This window comes from Nicotiana sylvestris, chromosome 1 (assembly GCF_000393655.2).
Source record: "Nicotiana sylvestris chromosome 1, ASM39365v2, whole genome shotgun sequence".
In the NCBI taxonomy this organism is placed as follows: Eukaryota; Viridiplantae; Streptophyta; class Magnoliopsida; order Solanales; family Solanaceae; genus Nicotiana; species Nicotiana sylvestris.
In genome coordinates this window covers 142,359,932-142,378,713 of record NC_091057.1, presented here as the reverse complement: position 1 = coordinate 142,378,713, position 18,782 = coordinate 142,359,932, and positions in this window count along the sequence as shown.

Genomic DNA, 18,782 nt, shown 5'->3' with positions numbered 1-18,782 from the left:
ACTTGTTTAACTCCTTTAAGCATTCAATTTCCTTTTCAACTACAAAACTGACTTGTCTTCTTTGTTTCTTTCCTTTATCATTGCTTTAAATTATGAAACAGCTGTATTTACTGCTTTCTTAATGTGAAAATACATGTCAACATGCTTTTAATTATTGCATAACCATGCTCAACATCATACTCCACTCGTGACAAACAAAATACCATAGCAACGCTTATAATGAGTGGTTGCGCTCTTCCTATATTATTACCCCCTAAATCTGGAAAAGGCATATTTGAGGTAAAACCAGTCAATCAGTGGTGCAGTCGACGGTTCCGTGCCTTTCCCCCTTGAGTTGTCCGCTCAAGGGTACCAGTCTAAAACCCCATAGAAACCTTACTCTATTAAACTGTGCATGTATCATGATCAAACCTAGCCAGGTCAGTTATGTTGTCCACATAATGACCCTTTAAGATAGTTTTGACCAAAGTTCACTGGGTTTCTCTGAACCTATACGGACGTCACCACGTTCTGTACATTTATTTGTAGAACTAAATGCTTCATGCTAATTATTGGTATTAAATAGTCGAGTCCGGTGGGGGTATGGTCTTAACCTTTTTGTTTTACAAAAAATGGAGAACGAGGTCCCCAACTTCGGTATGGTTAGCACACCCTCACTCTTGCTAGACTAGTAGAAGAGTCTTCCATCAAATGACCAAATCAATGAGTGGAAGGAGAGGGCCGCCAAAGCTAGCAAAAAACTGGAATATCTGGAATACAGTCTGTTGGAATTGGAAGGAAAAATGAAGAAGAGAGTTACCAACTACCAAAACACTGAGGGAAACGAAGGAGAACACCTGGAAAATGCATTTTTACTGGTGGACCTACGCGAACTAGAGGATTTGATTAACGAGAGCATTCAATCTAGGGAAGGTCCTTCTCGGACCAAATAGATAGGAGTTTTTCCTTTTGCTTTATAAAATGTAATAAGGCCAATGGCCATTAGTGATTTTCATTTCCTGTTTACTTAGTGTCAATTTGGGATTCGTCTATCTTTATCAATAAAATGAGGCATTTAGCATCCTAAGTTCTCCTAATCAATTTGTCGTTAGGCCTACCTCGGGCACAAAGAGGTTCCAAATTAGGACTCGTTTAACATTCCGCACTATGTGTTTAAATATTGCAACGCTTTTTATAACCCTCACTAACTTGGTTACCTTTTTGTTTTTAGTTTTTGTTTTATTACCCTCCCCAAAGGTTAGTTCGTGCACTCTGGCAACATCATCCTATTCCACGAGATCCAAGGGCCCTCCACCCACTCCTCCTCTTAGTCTTGTCAAAAAACAAGAACAAAGGGAAGATGGAAGATTTGAACAATGTCAGAAAGGAGAACTCAACTGAACGGGTAAAGGTCACTCATAGTCATGGTACTCAGGTTCCTAAGGAAAAATGCATCCTAAACCGAACAAAAACTATAGAAATTCCAAGAAGAACTTGATCAGGTTCAGAATCTGGCAAGTCTGTCATTTTCCCTCACCACTCCAGAAATCAATTTCCCAAATGCACATAACCCTATACCTCCACAAAATATCCCAAAGTAACAGAACCGTCTCGCTCCTCACCATCACTACAACACATGCCATACCTCAAACAACACCCTGTTACTCATCCAAAAACTCCAAAACTCCACAAATGACCACTTTCACACCCACCATAACACCCATATCTATATGGATACTGTGCCACACTCTACCCAACCCATCTCAAGCACACCTGAGTCTGATGATAAGGACTTGCTCATTAGGAACCTAGCCGAAGAACTTAAGAAATTGACTAGTCAGATTCAAGGCATCGAATGAAGCAAGGGAATTGAAAGGCTGAACTATGAAGATCTTTGCATACAGCTCGACGTCAAACTGCCCGAAGGGTACAAACCTTCGAAGTTCAAAATGTTTGATGGTACAGGGGATCCAAGGGTCCATTTGAGAACATACTGTGACAAACTGGTTGGATTAGGGAAAGACGAGCGAATCCATACGAAGCTTTTCATGAGGAGTTTGAAGGGAGATGCTTTTTCTTGGTACAATAGCCAAGATCCAAAGAAGTGGTCGAACTCGGTAGGCATGGCATCCGACTTTATGGACAGGTTCAGGTTTAACACAGAGAATGCTCCGGATGTGTTCTATATTTAGAATCTAAAGAAGAAGCCCACAGAAACATTTCGCGAGTAAGCTACTCACTGGAGGTCCGAAGCTGCTAAGGTCAGACCCCCTTAGAAGACGAACAGATGAACAAATTCTATGTTTGGGCTTAGGACTTGCAGTATTATGAAAGATTAATGATGATTGAGAGCCATAAATTTTCCGATATTATCAAGCTGGGTGAAAGTATTGAAGAGGGCATCAAAAGCGGTATGGTTACAAACTTCGAGGCCTTACAAGCTACAAATAAAGCCTTACAGTCCCATGGTGTGTCCAAGAAATGGGACGTGGGGGCCGTGATTGTTGCACAAAGAACCAAATCTCCTATCAAATACCAAACTTACCCAATACCTCCACTCACATATGAACCAACTCCGAACTACCAAAAACCATCACCCGCATACCAAGCTCCACCACCCACTTATCAATCACCTCCGCCTCCCATATACCAGCCCACTTCGCCCAGATATCCCCAACCCGCACATGTATGCCAAACCTACAATACTCAACCATCCCACTATCAATCACCTCCTGCACTCCAAAATTTCCCTAAACCTCAACCAAATTTTGATCATAGACCCCTAAAACAATATACAACCATTGCTGAACCTATTGACCAATTGTACGAGAGACTCAAAGTTGCTGGTTATGTTACCCTCATCCTTGTTGCAACCCCTGAGAACCCTTCCCAGTGGGTTAACCCAAACAAATCATGTGCCTACCACTCCGGCATGAAGGGGCATACCATCGATGAATGTCGTTCTTTGAAAGATAAGATCCAGTCATTGATCGATAACAAGATTATTGTAGCAAAAGAACCTTCTCTGAATGTCCGCAATAACCCCCTACCAGACCATAAGGGTGGAGTCGTTCACATGATTAAAATAGAGGATGATTGGGATCCCAAGGGATCAATCGGATTGATCGCGGAAGGAGATGACCTAAAGAAGCCAATAGTTACTTTTAATGCAATCATAGTTCAAATTCAACCATCTGGGGACGCTGAGGTAAATATGTATGTGCCGCTTGAATTTGAAGCAACGTCATCCACAAAGACACCAGTGCCAATAATTCGTGTCTTCGGCAAATGCACCCACACCGTTTGAAGTTGCAGTCTTGCTGCCCAAGGCACATGCTCCGTCCAGAGTAAGGATATCCACGCCGATCCTAGTGGCGATATCGACCATGATACCATTCCATACAAAGGCTATACCCTGGGAGTATACAGCCAAGGCAAGGAGGAAAGTCAAGGTCAGGTCCGAAGAGACTGTTGCCGCACAGGGTATGATGAGAACTGGTAGGGTTTATACCCCGGAACACCTAGCTGAGTCAAGCAAGTAGGCCTCCAACTAGCCACCCATTATTGAGGTAGGTCTTGACGATCTTTGGAGAAAGATAAAAGCCAAGGAATACTCGGTCATCGACCAGTTGAATAAAACGCCGGTGCAAATCTCTATTCTTGCTTTACTACAAAACTCTGAGGCCCACAAAAATGCTCTGCTAAGGGTACTAAGTGAGGCATACGTACCAAGCAACATCACTGGCGGAGAAATGGCTAACATGGTAGTACAAGTGTTGGAGATCCATAAGATCACTTTTCATGAGGACGAGCTACCACTTGAAGGTTTGGGGCACAACAAGGCACTGCACATCACCGTGCAATACGAGGACTATTTTATCACCAGAATCCTGATCGATGGAGGTTCCGGTCTCAACATTTGTCCACTGGTAACACTCAAGAAATTGGGTAAAGGACTGCACAAGATAAAAGATGGAGCAATCAATGTGAAAGCTTTTGATAGTTCTCAAAGGTCCACCATTGGTGAGATTAGCCTATGCCTGCAGATGGAACTAACATGGTTCGATGTCAATTTCCATTTGATAGACGTGTCAGCATCTTAGAACCTACTATTGGGACGGCCATGGATTCATTATGCTGGGGCCATAGCATCAACATTGCATCAGGAAGTAAAATTCGAAAGGAATCACCAAGAAGTGATCATTCACGGTGACGGTAGCAACCCTATATACAGTTGTAAGACCATTCTGGCAGTCAAAGGAAGAAGGAAGGTGGGTGGAGAGACTTACCATTACATTGAATAGGTAAATGTTGTTGAGAAGGACAAATGGTGGGATAACAAAATTGGGAGTATACTGAATTGCAGTGGGTACGAACATGGCAAGGGGCTCGGCAAGAACCTCCAAGGAATCGCTAAGCCCATAAAACTCAAGGGGCTACTTTCGTTCTAGGATATGACTACACCTGGGAAGAATTCAACAATTGGTCACCACCATGGCGCGGTTCTTACTATCCACTGGAGCAGCCAATACTGCGTTTGGAGTAGACCTTCTAATAGGCTGACATCGTTTATGGATCAAACGAAGAAGAGGCACTGGCAGTGGTGAAGAACTTGTTCTTAGAAGATAATGACATGGACTGTTGTGTTGTTCTTGAGGAGTAGGGGTAGGAAAGTCCTTCCATACAGACTGTGAGCAGAGGGGCACGCCTCAATAACTGGACCATCAGGACAACTAGAGCCCGACGAGCCTCGGGGTAGTAAGGCTAAACAAGCATCATGCACTATTTTATTTACTAAATGATTTTCTTTTCGCATTCTTTCAATTCCCGTAATAACATCTCCAAATGTTCAAAACAATTATGCAATTTATCAAAGCATTTTGACTTTTCTTATAAATCAACACTCATTATCGTTTTCTCTCATTACTTTACTTATACAACATTACTATTACTTATCTTGATGAACCAATGACTGTGACATGCAATGAGACAACGCAACAAATAGACATGGATTCAGAGGAAAATGATAGAGAATCATAAACAGTGGCACGAGAAGTTATCATTTGCTCTATTGGGGTATCGCACCACAGTTCGAACATTAATCGGGGCAACCCCCTATATAATGGTTTATGGTACAGAGGCTGTCATTCCCACTGAGGTAGAAATCCTTTCCCTAAGGATCATACAAGAAGTCGAGCTCGACGACGTAGAATGGATAAAAAGTCATTATGAACAACTAGCTCTTATAAACAAAAAATAGAATGAATGCAGTTTGTCATGGTCAACTCTATCAGGAAAGAATGTCAAGAGCCTTCAACAAAAGAGGCAAGCTGAGACGGTTCGCACCGGTGCAACTGGTGTTAAAGAAAATTTTCCCGTATCAAGATGAAGCCAAAGGGAAGTTCTCTCCCAACCAGTAGGGTCCATACATGGTTCATCGGGTTCTGAATGGAGGAGCCCCCATACTCGCAGAAATGGACGGAAAAGGTTGGTCAAAACCGATCAATTCAGATGCAGTCAAGCATTACTATGTGTAATTTTCATGCTTTCCTCATCAATGTAATTGAACTACGCCTGACCTAATTCCTGTTTAAGAGAGGATACGTAGGCAGCCCTATAGGTTTGATCACAATTCAATAAAAAGTTCATTCCCCCCCCCCCCTCGCAATTGGAAACTAGGGCAGAATTTTGAGGGGGACCCTAAAAATTCCGAAGTAATTTCAGCCAATCACCACAAGCAACCGTCAAAAGCGTCGACTCATCAAACTGGGGCAGAATTTTGAGGAGGACCCTCAAAATTCTGTAGCAGGAGAGGTTGCAATGTCCTGAACTACGTCGTAATCATTGGTTCATCTAAAAATTATTTTAATTATACATTTATGACATACTTTCACAAAATCATGCCTGTTTATTATTGAAATTACTTTGTTTAGCAACACTACCCCAACGATACATGCAGTATCACCAGATCAAAGCCGAGCAGGTCCAGCAGAGCCAGCGGAGATACGAACTAACCTTCCCTTTTTTTGCAAAACTCACGATTTTTCTTTGGATGTAGGCACTTGGATTGCTAAACCATCAAAAATACTATACACTCACGAGATAAATGTTGTTCAGAAATACAACTCTCAGAACCGTTGCATTTATTCACATTTGCTATCCACACACAACAGTGTCCCCAGCAGGCAAAATGTCCCCAACAGTCACAATATCGTAATTTGCTATTAGCTAAGAAAGCTTATTACCATTTGCCATTTTATTTCTTGCATAAGGCTACTATTCTGCCTTCCGAGACTAAACGTTGTCTCCATCTGTATTTTCGCATTGCATAAGGCTACTATCCTACCTTTCAAGACTAAACGTTGTCTCCATCTACATTTTTGCATTGCATAAGGCTACTATTCTGCCTTCCGAGACTAAACGATGTCTCCATCTGCATTTCTGCATTGCATAAGACTACTATTCTGCCTTCCAAGACTAAACGTTGTCTCTATTTGTATTTCCGCATTGCATAAGGCTACTATTCTGCCTTCTGAGACTAAACATTGTCTCCATCTGCATTTCCACATTGCATAAGGCTACTATTCTGCCTTCCGAGACTAAACTCTATCTCCATCTGTATTTTCGCATTGCATAAGGCTACTATTCTGCCTTCCGAGGTTAAGCTCTACCTCCATCTACATCTACGTGGCTGAAAGATCGCCACCTACTGCATTGCATGGCTGAAAGATTGCCATATCTATATCTTATGAGCTGAAAGATCGCCACCTACCACATTGTATGGCTGAAAGATCATTGCATGGCTGAAAGATCGCCACTTATTGCATCTCATGGGATGAAAGATCACCACATACTACATTTCATAGACTGAAAGATTGCCAAATTATCCAAAGGCATCATCATTCAGAGGCACCATTTTCATAGCCTGAGAACACCATGTCATCGCTTGAGGATCCCTTTTAATCTTTTGCATATCATTATTCAAAGGCATCATGGTTTGGAGGCATCATTCTCATAGTCCGAGAGCATACTTTTATGGCCTACGAATCTTTTATTATACACTTCATGGCCCAAGATTGCATGGTCTAAGGACGTCATTCTAACCGTCCAAAGACAACCTTCATGGTCCGACGGAAATTTGCATCATGTTTGAATTTATGCACAATATATGATTGTATTTGTAGGTAAACCGGCAAGCAACGGCCATCTCGGCAGGAGAGATCCCGCTCCAATTTCCGCAGCCCTATCAAACCTAAAACATTCCCGCAAACCTACCACACATTGCGTTCGTTCTTGAAAAGTCTCCATCGCCATACTCCACCGACGGATCCCGAACTACATATGGCCTGATTCTTGTAAGACCAGGGATATGTAGGCAGCTTAGAAGCCAGGTCAAAACCTAAACCTCTTCGAACCATTCCGCTTGGTCAAAATTGGCTATCATATCTTTACCCGGCAACTCTTTCATCCTTCCCGGGTAAAGAGGGGCAGTTGTTGATACCCAATTTTTCCCTGTATATTTTTTAATATGCAAAATAATTACAAAATAGCATATGTATGCATATATAAGTATGTCCAATTGTTTTATTATTATTTTTAAATTTTTAAAGATTTTTAAACCAATTTATTCCCCTATTTTATTCATAAAAACCCAATAATATTTCCAAAATTATCATTTTGGTAATTTATTTGTTGGATTCTCATATGTATGCCAAAATATAGCTAAAATAATTTTTGTACATTTTTACAAATTTATTTTGTATTTTTAAAGCTAAATTGCATATAATTGCGATATTAGCCTCTTTTAGATTTAATTGCGTTTATATCTATAAATATTTATTCTAGTATTTCTAATTTGATAATTATATGTTATAAATCATTTTAGTACTTTTAATGTATTTTCAGAATTTAATTTGCTATTTTTATAAAATAAATGGGGAAAATTAGATATTTAAAAACTAGCCCAATTACCTTTCAATTATAGCCTAACTTGAACCCCAATTGGAACCCAATTTTACCCCAACCCAATTCCCTTCAAATCCGACCCTTTACTCGTTTAAATGACCCACCCATACTCCTGCCTAATCTCAGCCGTTGATCGTGTAGATCAACAGCTCCCATTACTCCCTCCTTTTTTAACCCAAACGACCCCTTCACCCTAATCCATTTCTCACAATACGCCGACTCTTAATCCCCCTCCTCTCTCAAATCCTCTCTACAACAACATCAAACCCTATCCACCGCCACCTTAATCTACCCTAATCCATGGCTCTCGGGATCATCTACGACCTATTTGAGTCCCCCCTAGGCTTCTATGTGGTCGTTTCTGTAGTCTCATGACCATATTCTGAAGGGGCTTGGTCCAGTCTTTGATCGATGAGTGTTCTTCGGTCGTCTCTGACCTTTCTCCGGCCAGCCATGGCCATTCGAGTCAGACCCTTGACTCTCCTGTTTAGATCGATAGCTTTCAAGGCCTTTCTCGTCACTTGGGGCTCTTCTGAAACCCTAATCTCTAAGAGCTTCTCGACTTCTTTCAGGTTCACTTAAGATCTATGCTTGCTATGTGTTTTTAAATTCCTTCTCGAAGCTTCTTTAATTTTGCTTTCAGAAAAAAGACTCTTCATCTTTTTCCGATTAGGGTTTTCCTTCAAGTTCTTCTTTTCAAAATCTTTTATGAGTTTAGCATGATAAAAACCCTAATTTCTTTTGGGGTTTCTGAGACTATTTGTTAAGTGTTTGTTTGATTTACTTGTTTATCATCTCTAGACTCGATGGGTGATAAAAACCCTAATTCCTTTGGGTTCGTTCGAATTTTTGAGTCTATTTGCTAAATATTGTCTGATTTATTTGTTCATCATCTTTAAACTCGATCGATGTTGAAAACCCTAATTTCTTTTGTGGTCTATTTGAGTTTCTGAAACTGCTTGTGCGATTTATTTGTTTATCATCTTCTAAGCTTGAATGTTATTAAGGAAAAACCTATGTCTTTGGGTTTGAAATTGCTCGTTGGAATACCTGACTTGATTTTAAGTTCCTTTGTTTCAGCATCTCTTTTCTTTATGTGATTCCTTTGATTCTAGGTTCTTACTATCTTTGAAACTCAACTATGTTTTTCAGAAGGGTTTTCGCACTTGACCCTTTGCATACTTCTGATACTCTATCCTTTTTTTTCTTTTCTCTATACTACTGATTCAATGAAACTTGACCTACGTGACTATCCTGCTTCGAATGTTTGTTGTCTACTAACTTTGTTCTACTATTGCATGTTGTTTCTTTTGCCAATAGTTTGGCCTCGCATGTCCATCATTTGTGCACTCTATTTATATGCAGAGGCCCCTTCTTTGATTGATTCTAAATTTTGAGACTGATTTCAAAACATCTCTTTTTGTTAACTCTAATTTTACTCGCCTGTTAAAGTGATTGATCCCTTTCCTTAAATATTGCCTTACTGAATCATTTCCCCAAAACAAGTGTATCTCTCTACTTGGACTCTATTGTATACTCAATGTTGTACTACTTCCTTTTATGGTAATAACCAGTCGGCCTACAAATTGATTTTCTTTCCTTCTTTAAAACTTGTTAGCCCCGTTAAAAAAGTGATTCCTCAATTAAAGTGGAATCACTTGGTTGATTGATTCTGATTGTTGATTACTTCCATATGTACATTTATTACCTTATTTCTTACATGATTTCAAAACTATAAATACTCACCTTCTCTTCTTTCAAACACACAAAGACAAGGCATAAAACGCTTGAGTTCAAACACACACTCCACTAAAATCTCTCTCTTTTCTCTGTTGCTACTTGTATTGCTGTCTTACCTAGTCAGCTGAAAGCCAAGGCTAGGCTGTGGGAAGCTTGCATACTTTTCTCTGAATTTTCATCTTACTGGTATGTTCTAATTAAGCTTTTGCACCAACAACAACATGTTTCTTTACTGTCTCTTCCATCCTTGTTTGTATCATGTTTGCATTTAATCAAGTTCCATTATTAAACATGTTGTAATCTTCCCCTTCCTGTTGTGAGTTAATACTTCTGTTCATTACTTATTATGACTCGTGAATCTTAAATACCCGTCCCCAACGTGTTTAGTATCTGTGGTTGGTTTGGGGAATGACAGCATTGGACATTGTTGTGCATGACCCAAACCTGATCCCACTGGGATCATAACCTCCATGTCTCTTCTAGATGTTGTGTGTTCTGATTGGTTTATAGGCATGTCAGCACCTTCTATTGGTATGCATGCCCAAAGCTGATCTATGCCTAAGTACATGGGCTCCTTGCAATGGATTTCCAATCCCTGACCCCCTTTGTATGAAGTTATTAACTCCGTGTGTTACTAATTACTGTCTCCTTGTCACCCTTTACCCCTCTACTTTATCCCCTCAGTTTTAAGACTTTGTTCTTACACTTTCACTATCATCATACACTTAGGTTCTACCCCTCTTATGTGAGCCTTGCCTTGGTACCCATGAGCTTCCTCTGAACTTGGACACATAAGGGTTGGCACTTCCACACTGCACTCATCCCAATCTGGTTCTATGAACCTGGGTGTAAACACTGCCCGGGGTCTTTTATGACCCTTAGGGAACTTTGATACACCCAGGTCTGAGAAAGGCTTTGAAACAAATGGCATTTGAGGTGGTTTATTCCATAACTCAGAGAGGAAGTCAAGAATCAGGCTTCCTCTGGTTGTAACTCTTCTTTTGTACTTTTTTGATTTAATTCATTATCCAGTCTGTAATAATTTGTAATAAACATTGGGGTTGGCTAGTGAAAAGGGTTGGGCAATTATGCATGCTTAAGGGTAGAAATCATGCCTATAGGATCTGCTGTTTAAATTCTATATGTTTTGAGTTTTGCATTTTAGAAACCATGCCTATAGGATCCGTTTGTTTAAATTATGCATTTGTAATTCTGCACGTTAGATACCATGTCTATAAGACCTGCTTTCATTAAATTTCTTCATGTTCTACATCTAGAGAGTATGCCTATAGGACTTGCTTAAATTTTGCATATTATGGTCACATTTAGATACCATGCTCCTAGGATCTAAATGGTTTAAATCAAATATCGTGTTCATAAGGTTAAGAATCAGTACCCCTTTTAGAAATCATGTCTATAGAAATAAAATGAGCAATATTAGACATCCTGCCTATAGGATCTGCAATCAATTTAAAATTTAGTCTATTCTGAACCAGTTTTAAACAACTTTCCTTCTTTATCTAACGAGGCTTAGAAAGCATGTCTATAGGATCTCAATCGTTCATTTTCAAAATGTTACTATTTTCCCACTTTCTAAATCAGTAATAGATATCATTTCACCCAAACGCTTAGGCAAGCCTTAGGTGATGATAACAATAAAAATTGAATCCCCTTTTGTTAATTGCTACAACCAGCAGGCAGGCCTGATTCAGACTTCTTATCTGAGTTATGTAATAAACTAATCTTCTTCAATAATTAACTCCCCTCATCTTTAGTATTTTAATCAGACCTTAAAAGTATGTGCAAGTCATGCTATTTATGTGTTTTGTTTGAGGAGGTATGCATGAGCCTTTATCTGTTTACATACTTCCCCCAACATGCAGTCTTATATGTTTTTTATGTCGCCTTAGATTTTTACCTTTTGAAACCAAAATCAGCCTAATATCCCTCCCCTTTAGGAATAGTAGTCCTAAACTCCCCCGGGACTGATAGGAATAGGACGGGTAATAGCAAGCAATAGTAGTCGAGACCAATCCGCGCTTTAATCCGCGCTTTAAGTTCGAAATGTTTGATGGTACAGGGGATCCAAGGGTCCATTTGAGAATGTACTGTGACAAGCTAGTTGGGGTAGGGAAAGACGAGTGAATCCGCATGAAGCTTTTCATGAGGAGTTTGAAGGGAGATGCTTTGTCTTGGTACAATAGCCAAGATCCAAAGAAGTGGTCAAACTAGGTAGGCATGGTGTCCGACTTTATGGACAGGTTCATGTTTAACACAGAGAATGCTCCAGACGTGTTCTATATTTAGAATCTAAAGAAGAAGCCCATAGAAACATTTTGTGAGTATGCTACTCGCTAAAGGTCCGAAGCTACTAAGGTCAGACCTACCTTAGAAGAGGAACAGATGAACAAATTCTTTGTCCGAGCTCAGGACCCGCAGTATTATGAAAGATTAATGATGTTTTAGAGCCACAAATTTTTTAATATTATCAATTGGATGAAAGGATTGAAGAGGGCATCAAAAGCGGTATGGTTACAAATTTCGAGGCCTTGCAAGCTACAAATAAGGTCTTACAGTCTGGTGGTGTGTCCAAGAAAAGGGACGTGGGGGCCGTAATGGTTGCACAAAGAACCAAATCTCCTATCAATTACCAAACTTACCCAATACCTCCACTCACATATCAACTAACTCTGAACTACCAAGCACCATCACCCGAATACCAAGCTCCACCACCCACTTATCAATCACCTCCACCTCCCACATACCAGCCCACTTTGCCCAGATATTCCCAACCCGCACATGTATACCAAACCTACAATACTCAACCATCCCACTATCAATAACCTCCTGCACGCCAAAATTTCCCTAAACCTCAACCAAATTTTGATCGCAGACCCCCAAAACAATATACAACCATTGCTGAACCTATTGACAAGTTGTACGAGAGACTCAAAGCTGCTGGTTATGTTACACCCATCCATGTTGCAACCCTTGAGAACCCTTCCCAATGGGTTAACCCAAACAAATCCTATGTCTACCACTCCGACATGAAGGGGCACACCATCGATGAATGTCGTTCTTTGAAAGATAAGATCCAGTCATTGATCGATAACAAGATTATTGTGGCAAAAGAACCCGCTCTGAATGTCTGCAATAACTCCCTGTCAGACCATAAGGGTGGAGGCATTCACATGATTAAAATAGAGGATGATTGGGATCCCGAAGGATCAATCGGGTTGATCACGGAAGGAGATGACCCAAAGAAGCTAATAGTTATTCTTAATCTGATCATAGTCCAGATTCAACCATCTGGGGACGCTGAGGTAAATATGTATGTGCCATTTGAATTTGAAGCAACGTCATCCACAAAGACACCAGCGCCAATTGAGGTTGAATTCGTGTCTTTGGCAAATGCACCCACGCCGTTTGAAGTTGTAGTCTTGTCGCCCAAGGCACATGCTCCGTTCAGAGAAAGGATAGCCAAGTCGATCCTAGTGGCGATGTCGACCATGACACCATTCCATACAAAGGTTGTACCCTGAGACTATACAGCCGAGGCAAGGAGAAAAGGCAAGGTCAGGTTCGAAGATACTGTTGTCGCACAGGGTATGACGAGAACTGGTAGGGTTTATACCCCGGAACACCTAGCTGAGTCAAGCAAGCAGGCCTCCAACTGGCCAAACATTATTGAGGCAGGTCCAGACGATCTTTGGATAAAGATACAAGCCAAGGAATACTCGATCATCGACCAGTTGAATAAAATGTCGACGCAAATCTCTAGTCTTGCTTTACTACAAAACTCTGAGGCCCACAAAAATGCTCTGCTAAGGGTACTAAGTGAGGCATATGTACCAGGCAACATCACTAGAGGAGAAATAGCTAACATGGTAGCACAAGTGTTGGAAATCCATAAGATCACTTTTCACGAGGACGAGCTACCACTTGAAGGTTTGGGGCACAACAAGGCACTGCACATCACCGTGCAATACGAGGACTATTTTATCACCAGAATCCTGATAGATGGAGGTTCCAGTCTCAACATTTGTCCACTAGTAACACTCAAGAAATTGGGTAAAGGACTGCACGAGATAAAAGATAGAGCAATCAATGTGAAAGCTTTTGATGGTTCTCAATGGTCCACCATTGGTGAGATTAGCCTATGCCTGCAAATGGGACCAACATGGTTCGATATCAATTTCTAGGTTATAGACGTGCCAGCATCTTACAACCTGCTGTTGGGACGACCATGGATTCATAATGCTGGGGTCGTAGCATCAACACTGCACCAGGAAGTAAAATTCGAATGGAATCACCAAGAGGTGATCATTCAGGGTGACGGTAGCAACCCTATATACAGTCGTCAAACCATTCCAACAATCTAAGGAAGAAAGAAGCTGGGTGGAGAGACTTACCATCACATTGAACGGGTAAATTTTGTTGACAAGGACAAATGGTACGATAACAAAATCGAGAGTATACTGAATTGGAGTGGGTACGAACCTGGCAAGAGGATTGGCAAGAACCTCCAAGGAATCGCTAAGACTATAAAATTCAAGAAGCATGGCACTACTTTCGGTCTAGCATATGACTACACCTGGGAAGAATTCAACAACTGGTCGCCACCATAGTGCGGTCTTTACTATCCACTAGAGCAGCCAATACTGCGTTTGGAGCGAACTTCCCAACAGGCTGACATTGTTTATGGATCAGACGAAGAAGAAGCACTGGCAGCGGTGAAGAACTTGTTCCTAGAAGACAATGACATGGACTATTGTGTTGTTCTCGAGGAAGAGGGGAGGAAGGCCCTTCCATACAGACTGTGAGCAGAGAGGCACGCCTCAATAATTGGACCATCAGGACAACCAGAGCCCGACGAGCCTCAAGGTAGCAAGTCTAAACAAGCATCATGCAATGTTTTATTTACTAAATGAATTTTTTCGCATTCTTTCAGTTCCCGCAATAAGATCTCCAAATGTTCAAAATAGTTATGCAATTTATCAAAGCATTTTGACTTTTCTTATAAATCAACAGTCATTATCATTTTCTCTCATTACTTTACTTATACAGCATTACTATTACTTATCTTGATGAATCAATGACTGTGACATGCAATGAGACAACGCAACAAACAGACATAGATTCAGAGGAAAACGATAGAGAAGCACAAACAGTGGCACGAGAAGTTATCATTTGCTCTATTGGGGTATCGCACCACAGTCGGCACATCAACCGGAGCAACCCCCTATATGTTGGTTTATGGTACAGAGGCTATCATTCCCACTGAGGTAGAAATCCCTTCCCTAAGGATCATACAAGAAGTCGATCTCGACAATGCAGAATGGGTAAAAAGTCGTTATACACAACTAGCTCTTATAGACAGAAAGAGAATGAATGCAGTTTGCCATGGTCAACTCTATCAGAAGAGAATGTCCAAAGCCTTCAACAAAAGAGTCAAGCCGAGATGGTTTGCACTAGGGCAACTGGTGTTAAAGAAAATGTTCCCGCATCAAGATGAAGCCAAAGGGAAGTTCTCTTCCAACTAGCAGGGTCCATACATGGTTCACCGGGTTCTGACAGGAGGAGCCCTCATACTCACAGAAATAGACGGAGAAGTTTGGCCAAAATCGATCAATTTAGATGCAGTCAAGCGTTACTATATGTAATTTTCATGCTTTCCTCATTAATATAATTGAACTATGCCTGACCTGATTCCCGTTTAAGAGGGGATACGTAGGCAGCCCTAAGAGTTCGGTCACAATTCAATAAAAAGTTCATCCCCCCCTCCCCGCAATTGGAAACTAGGGCAGAATTTTGAGGGGGGCTTCAAAATTCCAAAGTAATTTCAGCCAATCCCCACAAGCAACCGTCAGAAGCGTCAACTCATCAAACTGGGACAAAATTTTGAGGAGGACCCTCAAAATTCTGTACCAGGAGAGGTTGCAATGTCCTGAACTACGTCGCAGTTGTCGGTTCGTCTAAAAATTATTTTAATTATACACTTATGTCATACTTTTACAAAATCATGCCTGTTTATTAATGAAATTGCTTTGTTTAGCAACAATACATGCAGTATCACCAAATCAAAGCCGAGCAAGTCAAGTAGGGCCAGCGGGGATACGAACTAACCTCCCCCCCCCCTTTTTTTGCAAAACTCACAATTTTTCTTTGGATGCAGGCACTTGGATTGCAAAACCATCAAACATACTATACACTCACAAGATAAACGTTGTTCAGGAATACAACTCTCAGAACCGTTGCATTTATTCACATTTGCTATCCACACACAACAGTGTTCCCAGCAGGCGCAATGTCCCTATCAGTCAAAATATCGCAATCTGCTATCAGCTAAGAAAGCTTATTACCATTTGCCATTTTATTTCTTGCATAAGGCTACTATTCTGCCTTCCAAGACTAAACGTTGTCTCCATCTGCAATTTCGCATTGCATAAGGCTATTATCCTGCCTTCCGAGACTAAACATTGTCTCTATCTGCATTTCCGCATTGTATAAGGCTACTATTCTGCCTTCCGAGACTAAACGTTGTCTCCATTTGCATTTCCTCATTGCATAAGGTTACTATTCTGCCTTTCGAGACTAAACGTTGTCTCCATCTGCATTTCCGCATTGCATAAGGATACTATTCTGCCTTCCGAGACTAAACATTGTCTCTATCTTCATGTTCGCATTGCTTAAGGCTACTATTCTACCTACCGAGGTTAAGCTCAACCTCCATCTTCATCTACGTGGTTGAAAGATTGCCACCTAGTACATTTTATGGCTGAAAGATCGCCACATCTACATCTCATGGGCTGAAAGATCGCCACCTACCGCATTGCATGGCTGAAAGATCGCCACACACTACATTTCATAGGCTGAAAGATCGCCAAATTATCCAAAGGCGTCATCGTTCGGAGGCACCATTTTCATAGCCCGAGAACATCATGTCATGGCATGAGGATCCCTTTTAATCTTTTACATATCATTATTCAAAGTCATCATGGTTCGGAGGCATCATCCTCATAGCCTGAGAGCATCATTTCATGGCCTACGAATCCTTTATTATACGCTTCATGGCCCAGGACAGCATGGTCTAAGGACGTCATTCTAACCGTCCAAAGACAACCTTCATGGTCCGACCGGAATTGGCATCATGTTTGAATTTACGCACAAGATATGCTTCTATTTGCAGGTAAACCGGTGAGAAAAGGCCATCTCAGTAGGAGCGATCCCGCTCCAGTTTCCACAGCCCTACCAAACCTAAAACATTCCAGCAAACCTACCACACATTGCGTCCATTCTTGAAAGTCTCCATCGGCATACTCCGCCGACGGATACCGAACTACATATGGCTTGATTCTTGTAAGACCAGGGATATGTAGGCAGCTCAAAAGCCAGGGCATGGCCTAAACCTCTTTGAACCATTCCGCTTGGTCAAAATTGGCCATCATATCTTTACTCGACAACTCTTTCATCATTCCTGGGTAAAGAGGGGCAGTTGTTGATACCCAATTTTTCCCTGTATATTTTTTAATATGCAAAATACTTTCAAAATAGCATATGTATGCATATATAAGTATGTCCAATTATTTTATTATTCTTTTTAATTTTTAAAGATTTTTAAACCAATTTATTCCCCTATTTTAATAATGAAAACCCAATAATATTTTCAAAATTATCATTTTGGTAATTCATTTATTGGAGTCTCATATTTATGCCAAAATATAGCTAAAATAATTTTTGTATATTTTTACAAATTTATTTAGTATTTTTAAAAGCTAAATTGCATATAATTATGATATTAGCCTCTTTTAGATTTAATTGTGTTTATATCTATAAAAATTAAGGCCAGTATTTTTAATTTGATAATTATATGTTATAAATTATTTTAGTACTTTTAATTTAATTTGCTATTTTTATAAAATAAATGGGGATAATTGGCTATTTAAAAACTAGCCCACTTACCTTTCAATTATAGCCAAACTTGAACCCCAATTTTACCCCGACCCAATTCCCTTCAAATTCTACCCTTTACCCATTTAAATGACCCACCCGAACTCCCACCTAATCCCAGTCGTTGATCGTAGATCAACGGCTCCCATTACTCTCTTCCTTTTTTAACCCAAACGACTCATTCACCCTAATCCATTTCTCACAATATGCCGCCCCTGAATCCCCCTCCTCTCTCAAATCCTTTCTACAACAACATCAAACCCTAGCCTCCGCCACCTTAATCTACCCTAATCCATGGCTGTCCAGGATTATCTAAGACCTGTATCAGCCCCCCATGGCTTCTACGTGTTCGTTTCTATGGTCTCATGACCAGATTATGAAGTGGCTTGGTCCAGTCTTTGCTCGATGATTGTTCTCTGGTCGTCTCTGACCTTTATAAGGCCAGCCATTGCCATTTGAGTCAGACCCTTGACTCTCTTATTTGGATCGATGGCTATCAAGGCCTTTCTCGTCACTTGGGGTTCTTCTGAAACCCTAATCTCTAAGAGCTTCTTGACTTTTTTCAGGTTCACTTTAGATCTATGCTTGCAATGAGTTTTTAAATGCCTTCTCGAAGCTTCTTTAATTTTGCTTTCGGAAAAAAAGACTCTTCATCTTTTTCCGATTAGGGTTTTCCTTCAAGTTCTTCTTTTCAAAATCCTTTTTGAGTTTAGCATGATAAAAACCCTAATTTCTTTTGGGTTTTCTGAGACTATTTGTTAAATGTTTGTTTGATTTACTCGTTTATCATCTCTAGACTCGATAGGTGATAAAAACCTTAATTTCTTTGGGTTCGTTCGAGTTTCTAGACTATTTGTGAAATATTGTCTGATTTATTTGTTCATCATCTTTAAACTCGATCGATGTTGAAAACCCTAATTTCTTTTGGGGTCTGTTCGAGTTTCTAAAAACTGCTTGTGTGATTTATTTGTTTATCATCTTCTAAGCTTAATTGTTATTAAGGAAAAACCTATATCTTTGGGTTTGAAATTGCTCGTTGGAATACCTGACTTGATTTGAAGTTCATTTGTTTCAACATCTCTTTTCTTTATGTGATTCCTTTGATTTTGGGTTCTTACTATCTTTGAAACTCGACTATGCTTTTCATA